The following is a 13251-nucleotide window of genomic DNA, read 5'->3' as shown; positions in this document are numbered from 1 at the left end:
TTTTGGAGCTCGGTTTTTGGGGACAAATATTTGAATAAACAGACCTGACCCCGTGAGGTCTGCTTTAGAGTGGGGTCTCAGCGGCAGGACGGCGGAAGTGTCACATGCCCTTGTCGGATGCGCCTTCACACCTGCGTGGGACGCTTGTGAAGCTGGTCTTCCAGTGGAGACTCTGGCTGCAGGAGGTGCCTCCTCTTTGCCTCTCTTAAACATTTTTTTAACATCTTTATTGGAGTATAACTGCTTTACAGTGGGGTGTTAGTTTCTGCTGTATAACAAAGCGAGTCAGCTATACATAAACATATATCCCCATATCTCCTCCCTCTTGCGTCTGGCTCCTCTCTTTTTATCTCTCTGTTTCCTAAATCCTTGGGTCTCGAACCTTACTGATTTTCATCTCGTGGGTTGACCACGTGGAAATCCTGGTCAGAAACAGACAACCCGAGAAAAGAAAATAAGACCATGATTAATGAAATCAAGGGAGTGGTCCCAAGGGAAGCCAGACAGTGCAAGGGAACAGGTGGGATGTGACCAGGGCCAGGACCTGCATCTAGGTCCTCTACCAGCATGGGGCCCTGGCAGGTGAAGAGGCATTAGGGGAGTTGGGTGTGGAACGATGGTAAAGAGTACTGGCTCTTGGCAAAGATCCTGGTCCATTGTAACAGTCAGGTGACCTTGGGCATGTCATTTAACCCATCCCTGTCCATAGTAAGACTCATGTGACTTCAGGCATGTCACTTAACCTCTCTGTGGTGCCCCTTGTTCATGAATCATTCTTCAATTCTGAAATCCAAAAAGCCCCCAAAGTCTATTCTTTTGCAGGTTTATAGCAGACTCATTTGGCAGCAATGCCTGACCTGAACTGATGTGAGACTCTTTGTAATCTTTATTTATCCTGCTTAATTTGGATATTCACTCATTTTGCTATAGAATAGTAATGTCTGGGATGATGGAGGGCAGCCCCAGACTCACCTGGGCTATTATGTATTTACCTTTTTAAGACCCAGAATATTCTGGATTCAAAACCACATCTGGCCCCAAGGGTTTGAGGTAAAGGACTCTGGGCCAACGCCTGCCTTGGGGATGTGAGTTAACCCACCTACAGCAGTGATCCTCGCTGGAGAGAGAGGTTATCCCCCAGGAGACATAGCCAATGCCTGAAGACATTTTTGATAACAACTTGTGTGGGAGTGTTATCATTGGCATCTAGTAGGGAGGCGCCAGGGATGCTTACTAAACATCCTCAAAGCACACGACAGCCCTCAGGACAAAGAATCCTCTGGCCACGAATGTCAGCGGGCGCTGAGGTTGAGAACCCTGCCCCATAGATGCCAGCTCTCTTTATGCTTCACACTCTGAGCCTCCCTTTCTACATCTGCCAAATGCAGAGAATAGACATCTGCCTTTAAGGGTTTGGGGAAAATCGTATCAGACAGTACCAACACATCATATAAATCTCACCACTCTATAGGAGCACAAAGGACCATTTAATTATTCAAAGGATAAAATGTGTTTTCATAACCTCTGCCTTCAGTGGACACTTACCCACTTACCTGTCTGTATACCTTGGGAACCAAGCAGTGTGCAAAACACTTGCAGAGAGAGACTGGGGTCTCATTTTCATGGAGCTTACAATCTAGTTCCTATCCGGTTAGAGGTGATCACTGATAGCTTGGTCTGTAATCTAGGTGTTCTTGAAAGCAATACTTCCTTTGGCTTGTTTTAACCTTTAGGTTTCCTGCTTACCAAAGAACTCCTACCAATGCACACATACCCCTTGTTACTAATTAGGGAACTTTGGTACGTGGGATAAAGCTCTTATAAGGAAACTTAACTTCAGTTGCGAGTCCTGCCTGGCTCCTGCGTCTCCTGAGCACCCCTCCCTGGGACCAATTCACTCCTACCAGAAGGTGTAGTAACCCCAATGCTGCCCTCTAGGACTAGCATTGCCTGGCTGGTATGGGATGGGACAAAGGAACTCTCCACTCTTCTAGCTCAGCATCGCCTCTCAATGGGGTTAACCCACTCCTGCCATGGTGGACTGTTTGTAGCCTCTAGGTTTTGGCCTTGTCCCAGGTCCTGCTTTTCTAACTGGGTCCCAGTTTTGGGAACCCGGTTTCTCTGCTGGGGGTGATTCTTGGTGACTGAGGTCATTCCAATCCCTTCATGCTTGCGGTGATAGAAAACTCCCTCAGATCGTGGCTCTGCTCAATGAATGAACGACAGACTATCCAGATGTTGCCCATCTATCCCTGGACCCTGTTCCTGGACTCCCACATCCCTGATCCTCTGAAGTGGGGCATGGTGTACTATGGCATAGGTCATTCTGTGATCCAGAGGTCAATTCACACTGTCACTGCTGGAGCGAAGTGGTGTCTGCATGCAGCTCTGTCTGACTGCACTCCTCTCTACTCTGTCCCATGCTCACGCCAGTGTCTGGAGGTTTCCACCCCACCTGATCTGTTTTGGAATCAAACAGAGTGTAGCTTTTGAGTCAGACTTTACTCAGCACAAAGCATTTGAGATGCATCCACATGGTTTCGTTTATCAAGAGTTCATTCTTTTTTTGATTGCCAAGTAGTATTCCATTGAATGGATGTCACATTGAAAAATTTTAGGTTGTTTCTAGTTTGGGGCAGGAAACCTGAATAAACCTGCTATAAATATCCACATATAGGTTTTTATGTGAAACTAAGTTTCTCTTGGGTAAATATCTAGGAATGGAATTACTGGGTCACATGGCAACGTTTAATTTTATGAGAAACTGCTGAACTGTTTTCCAAAGCGCAGGTGCTATTTTGTACCCCTGCCTGCAACATGTAGGAGCACAGTTGCTTTCCTTCCTCTCAACCCTTGGTAAGTTTTCTTTTTTGTTTTAGCCATTCCAAGAGGTGTATAGTTTGCATTTCCCTCGTAACTCATGGTATTGAGCATCTTTTCATGTTTGTTTGCCGTTGATGTGTCTTTGAGGATATTCTTCAGATCTTTCATCCATTTAGTTATTGTTTCCTTATTTTGAGTCGTGAGAGTTATTTATATATTATGAATACAAGTTCTTTATTAGATATGTGATTTGCAAATATTTTCTCCCAGTCCTTCGCTTGTTTTTTGAGTTATTAACAGTGTCTTTTTTTTTTTTCTTTTCTCCTCTTTGCGGCACGTGGGCTTCTCACTGCCGTGACCTCTCCCATTGCAGAGCACAGGCTCCAGATGCGCAAGCTCAGCGGCCATGGCTCATGGGCCCAGCTGCTCCGCGGCATGTGGGATCTTCCCGGACCGGGGCACGAACCCGCGTCCCCTGCATCGGCAGGCAGACTCTCAACCACTGCGCCATCAGGGAAGCTCCAGTGTCTTTTGAAGAGCCTAAGTCTTACTTTTGATTAAGTCTGATTTATCAAATTTTTCTTTTAAGATTGTACTTTTGGTACTATATCCAAGAAATCTTTACCTAACTTAAGGTCACAAAGATTTTCTCCTGTTTTCTTCTGGAACAAAACCTGTCTTTAGTCTTGACTCGTGAAAGGCTTTTAACATTTACTTTTGATTTCTCTGGCAATGCATGTCCCTCAAGAACTTAGTAAGCTCCTGATCAGCTTGACTTGCCCCATTCTCTGTACCGGAAACCACACCCAAAATCTTACCTTAGCTTGAAAAGAAAGGACACACCCTTAATCTGATCTTTGCTTTAAGTCACTTTATCCAACTCAGAGGATTTCCTGGGCTTTTGCCCCTCCAACTTTTAAAATTCCATTTCTATTTGGGACTAGAAGCAGTGGCTTTTCCAACCTTGGAAGGGCCCAAATTTCTGGGCTTCTATTCCCTTTCGGCTTGCCAACTGGTCAGTTATTTCCTGAGCTTATCTCTTTCTTTATAATCTCTTCTCAGATGTGTCCAGCTGTATCTGACATACACAGATTATTGCTCTGTTTTCAAGTTTTTTCCCTAGAGCCATAAATTCAGAAGGCACAGATTCTACCCTCCAGATTATCATAGGCAACAGTCTTAGAAAACACTTACCCCTGTATAACCTAGATGTCCATCCCTCCATCCGAATATATCTGTTTCTTTACTTTCCACCTCTTGATTGATAAGCTGATGCCACCTACTTTAGAATTTCAAAAGATTTTCTATCCCTTTCTGTCGCCTATTTCTGTATCAGTCAGGATAGGTAACACTAGCTGCTATAACAAAAACCTTGGCATTTCAGTGACTTATCATAATAGAAGTTCATTTTTTGCTCATGTTAACATCCACTGAGGGTAGGTAGCTCTCCTTTAAGTGTTGACTCAGGAAACTGGGCTCCTTCTATCATGCAGCTCCACTATTTTGGAGGCCTTCACCTCCAGCCAGAGAGAGAGAGAGAGGGAGAGAGAATGGAGGATCATTTTCCATTTTCTAAAGGTGCCCATTATGTCAAGCCCCATCCCACTGGCCAGAACCTAGTCACATGATCCTAACATAATTGTAAGGGATGCTGGGAAATGTAGTCTTTCTGTGAATCCAAGAAGAAACAGGAGTGGTAGGATCTGGCTGCGTGGACCCGTTTCTTTGGCTGGGAGCTGGGGGCCCTTCCTTGAGTCAGATCTCTCCTTGCTCTCCTAAGGCTCATGTATTGAGTAAAACCTCAGCATTTCATTTAATTCCACCCATTCAGTGATTCCTTTAAACAAGCATTGGTGAGAATCTCAGAGTGGGAGGTATAATGCTGGCATGAGAGGTGGGGGAGGGAGGGGTGGCGCTAACGTTCCTGAAGTGGCTGCTATATTTCTAGCACTTGAACTGCTTAATTCCCACAGTGATAGACCTACGTTATCTCCATTTTGCAGACGAGCCAGCTGGTTCAGAAAGGCCATCTTGCCCAAGGTCACAGAGCTAGTAACTTAATCAACTGTGATTAAATCTTTTATTCATTCTAAGTGGCTTGGTTTTATTGCCTATATTTATACCCACCAGGTTATAGTCTGGTGGGGGAGATACAAAACCAAACAACTGCAATTCAGGGAGACAAGTGGACAAAGTATTGTCAGAGCACTGACCACTATACCTGGATGTAGGGGAGGCATTGAGAAATCTTCCAGGGGGAAGGGCATTTGAGCTGGGGTTTCATGGGGTAGTCAGGAGCTCACCAGGTGGAGAAAGAGGAAAAGGCTTTTGCTACATATATTTCCCTGTGGCCTTTGCTCTAGGCTAGGCCCTACATGGGAGGGCCCCCCCTCAAATTTCATTTTGGGGTTTCTTGTTTTAATTTGTGATGCCTGTGATTGGGGCTTCTGGGGGAAGATCTAGAGGAAATTGCTGTTCTGAGTTGGCTGGGCTGCGTCCCCAGGAGGTGAAGATGTTCTGATAAGGTGCTGTGGTCTTGGCCTTGCAGATTAGCCCCTCCGGGACATAAGGGCAGAGGAGCTGCAGAAGGAGCTTCCTGCCATGCTGATTGACTGGCAGATCTGAAGCTGTGGGCTGGGCCGGCCCTGAGGATCCTGCTGATTCGGTCAGTGAGGTGCTGAGGCTGCACCTCTGGCTCCCTCCTCCAACGCTGCATCTCCAGTCACCTGGTCCACATAAGAATCCTTCGAGACAGTCAGGGAAGGGGAGGGAACTGGATTTCAGCCCTGGCTCTGTTATTAGTTAGCTATGAGGTGTGGGAAAGTCACTTCACCACTCTGGGCTTCCTTTCCTGCATATAAAATGGAGTAATCAATCTTTACTTCAAAGCACCCTTGCTAGGAGTCAGCAGTTAATGAATCTGAAGTACCTACACAAGCACTTGGTATAGAATAGATGCTCAGTAAAATGTGGGTACTCTTTTTATCATCTGTTATCCTGGCCTGATTGTGGCTTCTGGGTGTCTGTTCCAGATCTTTCTGGAGCTCCGTAGCAATGCACCAGGCCCTGGGGATACAGCTATAACCAGTCCGCCCCCTGGACCCTCTGGGCTTTTTCCTATGCCTCCCTTTCTCCTTTCCTCCCTCCCTTCCTTCCTTCCTTCCTTCCTTCTTTCTTCCAATGCTGATTCATAAATAAAACTTTATGTCCCTGTTAGGCAGTTTGTAAGCATTGCTGGGGCACCTTACCTGAACTCTGATATCACACCTCTTCCAAGTGCATTATGAAAACAATTTGCTATCTAGAGGGTTCTAAATGCCTCAAATGGCAGAGGAGCTTTCCTCTCTGTTTCTGTTTCTCTGTCTCTATTTCCCCCTGTCTCTCTTTCTGTCTCTGTCTCTGGTGGCTCTGGTCCCTCTGTTTGCTCTGTCTCTGTCTCTCTCTGTGTCTGTTTCCCTCCTGTCTCTCTCTCCATCCTTGGGGAAGGAGCCACAGCTTGGGCTTGGGGAATGGGCACTCTCCAGGGGTAGAGAGAATGCATTTTACTAATTTACTAAGCAGCAGCTCCAGGCCTAGCCCTGGGCCCTGCTGGAAAGAATATTCCAATGTAGGCTAAAAACTTCAGAAACTAACAAGTGATAATATAGGAGGTGGCTATTCACATGGATTGAGAACGATCATACGAACTGCCAGAATATTAATCGGTGTGCCACGTTCATAAAAAGAAGGCAGGGAAGAGGGGAGCTTGAAATGACGGGGACAGAACAGTAACACAGCTGATTCCTAACAGGAAACATTAAACATGCATACAGTGGTGGCAAATTGGGTAAGTTCACAGCAGAATTCCTAATAACATAAATTGGCTGTTAGCCCCTTTACAGACTGCTGCGTGAAGCTGGCATCTTGATTTGGAGTAAGTTGAGAATTTTAACCCTGTTAGAGAATGCCAATGGGGGAGGGGTGCCGTGAACCTTCCTCCCTCCCCACCGACATCCATCCGAGGCCTCACCGACATCCATCCGAGGCCTCACCCTGTGAAATCCACAAAGCACGCAAAGAAGGCACCGCTACCTCCTTGGCTTCTCAATTCAAATGTTCCTCCTATCCTTCCTCTCACATTACATGCATCTCCCTCCCATAGCATACTGTAAATTTTACATGCTTATTTATTTGGAGTGATGTCTGTCTCCCCAACTAAGCTGTAGACACTAATGTTTTTAAAAAAATTTTTTTAATTAAAGTATAGTTGAATTACAATGTTGTGTTCATTACTGCTGTAGAACAAAGTGACTCAGTTATACATAGGTATACATTCTTTTTCCTATTCTTTTCCATTGTGGTTGATCACAGGATATTGAACATAGTTCCCTGTGCTATACAGTAGGATCTTGTTGTTTAGACGCTAATGTTTTTGCCATGACATTCTAGGAGCTGGTTGTTCTACCTTGGAACCTTGGAGATCAACTTCCATTTTCACTGAGTGTTGCCTGCTTACGCGCCTCAGGGGCTCTCCTGGGATGAACCTGTGGCCCCCAAAACAAACACAGCTCTGGTGTCAGATCTGGGTCCAAGTCCAAATTTTGCCTCCTAGAGTTCTTAACAATGGGACCTTCGGCAAGTCTGATTTCATCTCTCTGCATTTCAGCTTCCAGGTCTGCACGATGGAGGGAAGAATTGGATGAGATGGGGTGTCACAAGGCTGCAATAGGCTCCAGGTCTCCAGACCCCAGGCGGGGACTCTGTTCCATTTGATGGAATGTTCTATGTTGGTGGTTTTCCGAGGGGAAAGGGTACATTGAGGCACTTGTCATTGAAGACAAGGAGAAAATACTAGGACTGTTATTTGTATTCATCTCAATCAACAATACCTGTGTTTAATTTATAGATAAACATGCACGTAGGAAGTATGTGCTCCCACACTCGTTTTCTGATGAAGCACTTTGGAAGTGGTGCTCAGCTGATAGCCTCAGCCATTTAGGCACTGGCCACCTTTTGTTTTAACCACTTTAAATGGGAAGTAATTTCCTCTCAGGCAGAGGCAATGCAATATGACTTAGCTTTGTCTATGGAATTCCTGGTTCCCGTTGGGACATCAGCTGATATCGCACTGGAACACTCTGGTGCCTTCCATGTAGGACTGTTGTTTTTCACTGACACTAAATTCTCCCAGACTTCTCTGTCCTTTTTCAGGTTTTTCCATTTGCATTTCCTGGTTATTCTGTCTCTTTCTCAAACTGCAGCATAAAGGCAAGAGCCTGAGGAGAGAGTTGAAAGATTTGGGATTTATATTCCATCTTGGTCACTAACTTACTGGGTGACCTTAGGGAGATCCCGTCTAGTCCCTGGGTTCTGGGTTCCTCACTTGTAAAATGAATGAATTGGCCCAGATCATCATCTTGAAGTCCTTTCTAGCTCAGTGATGCTGTCACTTTTCTAGTTGGCCAACACTTTTTTTTTTTTTTCAGTATCTCTCCTTCCCCAGCTGTGAAATCTACTGCAGGTTGGAAAAAAACCCCCAAACATACACCAGATATTGCCTTAGGTCTTATGCGTGAACAAAAAAAGTAAATAAGCATGGTTATTGCAGCAAAGCCCAAAGGAAGTCTTGAAGGGAGAATTGGAGGGCCTCTCCCTGGGACAAATGTGTGAATGTGCATGCCTATGTTTTTGTACGAACTTTGCACACAGCTGTCTTAACTGTTGACAGGCCTGCAAATCTGACCCTGGTTGGAGGGAGGGGCACTGTTCTTTGTGAGCAGAGAGCACTGCAGTGCAAATGCTGGATGTGAGCCTGGAGCTACAACTGTGTCTGAGTCCCAGGTTCTGAAGCAACTCCTAGAGCTGCTTGGGGAGATGGTTGGAATATAAGTCCAGGACCTCAAGGTGAAATGTCAGAGCCGGCTGCCAGGATGCTTGACTGTGATGAGGATCTCTTTTCAACCTGTAATGTAGAGTAACTGGCAGAAACACGGAGACATTCATTTATCAGGAATTTCCCACTAGTGTAAGACCCAGGTGAGTAATTCAGGTGAAAGGACCAGGGTTGTGGGTCCAGGAAGCACAGTCCATCATAATTTTTGACAGCTTTATTGAGGTTTAGTTGACAAATGATAAACCACACAGGTTTAGAGTGTACAGTTTGATAAGTTTTGACATACATATACACCCATGTCACCACAATCCGGGTAGCAAACATATCCATCAACTCCAAACGTTTCTCCATGCTCCTCTGTAAACCCTCTCTCCTGCCCCTCCCCACTGCACCTCTCCCTGCCCTGTCCTTGGGCAACCACCAATCTGCTTTCCGTCCCTAGAGATTAGCTTGCGTTTTCTAGAGTTTTATTTAAATGGAAGCGCACAGTTTGTACTCTTCCACACCTGGATTCTTTCACTCAGCGTCATTACTTTGAGATTCATCAATGTGGTTATGAGTAGAAATAGTTCCTTCCTTTTTATTTCCAAGTAGTATTCTGTTGTGTGGCTGTACCATGATTTATTTATCCCTTCACCTGTTAATGGACATTTGGATTGTTTCCAGTTTTGTGTTAATACAAATAAAGTTGCTATGAACAATCATGTATGAGACCCTGTACCAACATATCTCTCTCTCTATTTTTCTTGGGTAAATACCTGGGAGTAGAATGGCTGGGTCATATGAATGGCTGGATTTTTAGAAACTGCCAGACTGTTTTCCAAAGTGATTATATCACTTTACATTCCCACCAGCAATGTACGGGTACCACTTTACATTCCCACCAGCAATGTACGGGTACCTCTTTACATTCCCACCAGCAATGTACGGGTTTCAGTTGCTCACCAACACTTGGTGTGGTCAGTCTTTTTTAATTTTAGACATCTTAAGAGGTCGGTAGTTCATTGTGCTTTTAACTTCCATTTCCTGAATGGCTAATTATGTTGAGCATCTTTTCATATACTTATTTGCCGTCCTTTTTTTTTGGTAAATTATTCAGATTTTTGCCTATTTTAAAATTAATTTTTTTATTATTGAGATTTTAGAGTTCTTTATATATCTTTATATATTTTGCCAATCTTAAAATTAGTTTTTTATTATTGAGATTTCAAAGTTCTTTATATATTCTGATGATGGTTCTTTATCAGATATACCATTTGCAGATATTTTCTCACATTCTGTGTCTTGCCTTTTCAGTTTCTTATCAATGTCTTTTGAAGAGCACAGGTTCTTAATTTTGCTGAGGTCAATTATGTTTTTTTTTCCTTTAACAATTGTGTTTTGGTGTTGTAGCTAAGAAATCATTGCCTCATTGAAGATTACAAAAATTTTCTTCTAAGAGTTTTATAGTTTAATGTTTTACATTTGGGTTCATCATTTGTTTTTAGTTAATTTTTGTATATGGTGTATGGATTAAAGTTCTTTTTTTTTTTGCATATGATTCTTTGATTGTTCTAGCACCACTTATTGAAAAGGCTACCTTTCCTCCGCTGAATTACCTTTACATCTTTGTTGAAAATCAATTTCAATTATGTGTGTTTACTCCTAGAATATGATTTATTTGCCTATCTTGACACCAATACCACACTGTCTTTTTTTTTTTTTTTTTATAAATTTATTTATTCATTTATTTATTTTTGGCTGTGTTGGGTCTTCGTTTCTGTGTGAGGGCTTTCTCTAGTTGTGGCAAGCGGGGGCCACTCTTCATCGCGGTGCGCGGGCCTCTCACTGTCGCGGCCTCTCTTGCTGCGGAGCACAGGCTCCAGACGCGCAGAGCTCAGTATTTATAGCTCACGGGCCCAGCTGCTCCGTGGCACGTGGGATCTTCCCAGACCAGGGTTTGAACCTGTGTCCCCTGCCTTGGCAGGCAGACTCTCAACCACTGCGCCACCAGGGAACCCCCACACTGTCTTTATTACAGCAGCTTCAAAAATCTTGAAGTCAAGTAGTGTTAATCTTCCAATTATATTCTTCTTTTTAAAAGTTTTTTTTTTTTTTTTCCATTCTAGGCCTTTACGCTTCCATAAGAATTTTAGAGTCAGTTTGTCAATTTCTGTAAGAAAGCTTGCCGGGATTTTAGTTAGGAATTGCATTGAATCTATAGCTCAATTAGAGGAGAACTGACATCTTAATAAGAGTGAATCTTTTGGTTCATGATTACAATAAATCTCTTCATTCATTTAGACCTTAATCTTTCTCAGTAATATTTTGTAGTTTTCTGTGCTCAGGCCTTGTACATCTTTCATTAGACATCCACCAGTGTTTCTTATTTTTTATTGCTACTGTAATTATTTTTTTCATTTCAATCTGATTGTTGCCAGTATATAGAAATATAATTTTTTTTAATATCATTCTTTTATCTAGCAACCTTGCTATACTCACTTATTTGTTCTAGTCACTTTTTTTGTATATTACATAGAATTTCCTATGTAGACTATCATGTCTGGGAATAAAAACAATTTTACGTCTTTTTCATCTGGATTCCTGTTATTTCTTTTTCTTGTCTTTCTGCACTGCTTAGAACTTCCAGTACATTGGTGAATAGAAGTGGTGAGAATGAAGTTCTATGACTTGTTCCTGATCTTAGGATGAAAGAAGTCAGTCTTTCACCATTAAATCTGATGCTAGCATATGTTTTTGGAAGACGCTCCTTATTACATTGAGGAAGTTTCCTTTTATTGCTAGTTTGCTAAAAACTGGATGCTTGATTTGGCCAGATGCTTTTATATATTGACTGATGATCATATGGTTTTTCGTTTTTTGGTCTGTTAATATGATGACTTACATTGATTGATATTCAAAAATTAAACCAACCTTGTATTGCCAGGAGAAAACCCACTTGGTCATGGTGTACTTTTACATATGTAAAACTTTTTAAAAATAATTTTTGTATTTATTTTCGTGTGGGCTATTGCACTATAGTTTTCTTTAGTATCTTAATCTTGTTTTCATATCAGGGTTGTGCTGGCCTTATAGAATGCACTTAGAAATATTCCTCCTTTTATTTTCTGGAAGAGTTTGATATTATCTCCTGCAATATTTGAGTAGGATTCACCAGTGAAGCCATCTGGCCTGATCTTTTCTTTTGTGAAAGTTTTTAACTAAAATTTCAATGTCTTTAATAATTAAAGTGCTGTTTGGGTTATTTATTTTTCTGCAGTGAGTGTTGGTAGTTTGTCCATTTCATCTAAATTGTTGAGTTTTTGGCATAAAATTTTTAATAATGTTCCCTGATTATCCTTTTAGTATCTGTAGAATTTATAGTGATGTCACCTCTCTTATTTATGATATTGGCAATTTGGTTCTTCTCTCTATTTTCCCTAATTAGTCTGGCTAGAGTTTCGTCAATTTTATTGATCTTGCCAAAGAACCAGTTTTGGTTTTATTGATATTTTTCTATTGATTTTTATTGGTTTCTATTTCTTTGATTTTCCTTCTGATTATTTTATTTCCTTTTTGTCTGCTTAATTTGGGGCTTATTCTTCTTTAGCTAGGTTGTTTTTTTTTTTTTTTTTTTTTTTTTTTTCGGTATGTGAGCCGCTCACTGTTGTGGCCGCTCCTGTTGCGGAGCACAGGCTCAGCGGCCATGGCTCACAGGTCCAGCCGCTCCGCAGCATGTGGGATCCTCCCGGACCTGGGCACAAACTCGTGTCCCCTGCATTGCCAGGCAGACTCTCAACAACTGCGGTACCAGGGAAGCCCTAGCTAGCTTGTTAAGGTGGAAGAAATCACTGATTTGAGACCTTTCTTTCATCTTTTCTAATATAGCATTTAAAGCTATGCATTTTACCATGATACATTAGCAACATCCTATAAATTTTGATTATTTTTGCTTTCATTTAGTTCAAACTACCTTCTAATTTTCCTTCTGATTTCTCCTTTGACCCATGAATTATTTAGTTCCAAAATTCTTGTAGATTCTCTAGATATCTTTGTGTTATTGATGTTCAATTTAATTCCTTAGTGGTCAGTGAACATACTTTGTACGACTTGAATTATTGAGACTTGTTTTGTGGTCCAGAATATGCTCTATTTTGGGGACTATTTCATGAGCACTTGAAAAGAATACGTATTCCACTGCTGTTGGGTGAAGTGCTCTACAAATGTCAATTAGGTCAAGTTGGTTGATAGTGTTCAAGTACTATTAATGATTTTCTGTCTGCTTGTTCAGTCAATGATTGAAAAGGGGATACTGAAATCTTCAACTAAACTTGTGAATCTGTCTTTTTTTCCATGCAGTTCTAACAGTTTTGCTCCACATAATTTGAGGTTTTGTTACTAACTGTATAAACATTTAGGAATGGAATGTCTTTTTGATGAATCAACCCTTTTCACTATGAAATGCCCTTTGTTATCTTTTTGTTATTCTTTGCTCTGAAATCTACTTTGTCTGATATTAATGTAGCCACACCCACTTTCTTTTGTTTGGTGTTAGGGTTTTTATATTTAAAGTGAGT

The sequence above is a fragment of the Phocoena sinus genome, chromosome 2, assembly GCF_008692025.1.
Source record: "Phocoena sinus isolate mPhoSin1 chromosome 2, mPhoSin1.pri, whole genome shotgun sequence".
In the NCBI taxonomy this organism is placed as follows: Eukaryota; Metazoa; Chordata; class Mammalia; order Artiodactyla; family Phocoenidae; genus Phocoena; species Phocoena sinus.
This window is presented reverse-complemented; position numbering follows the sequence as displayed.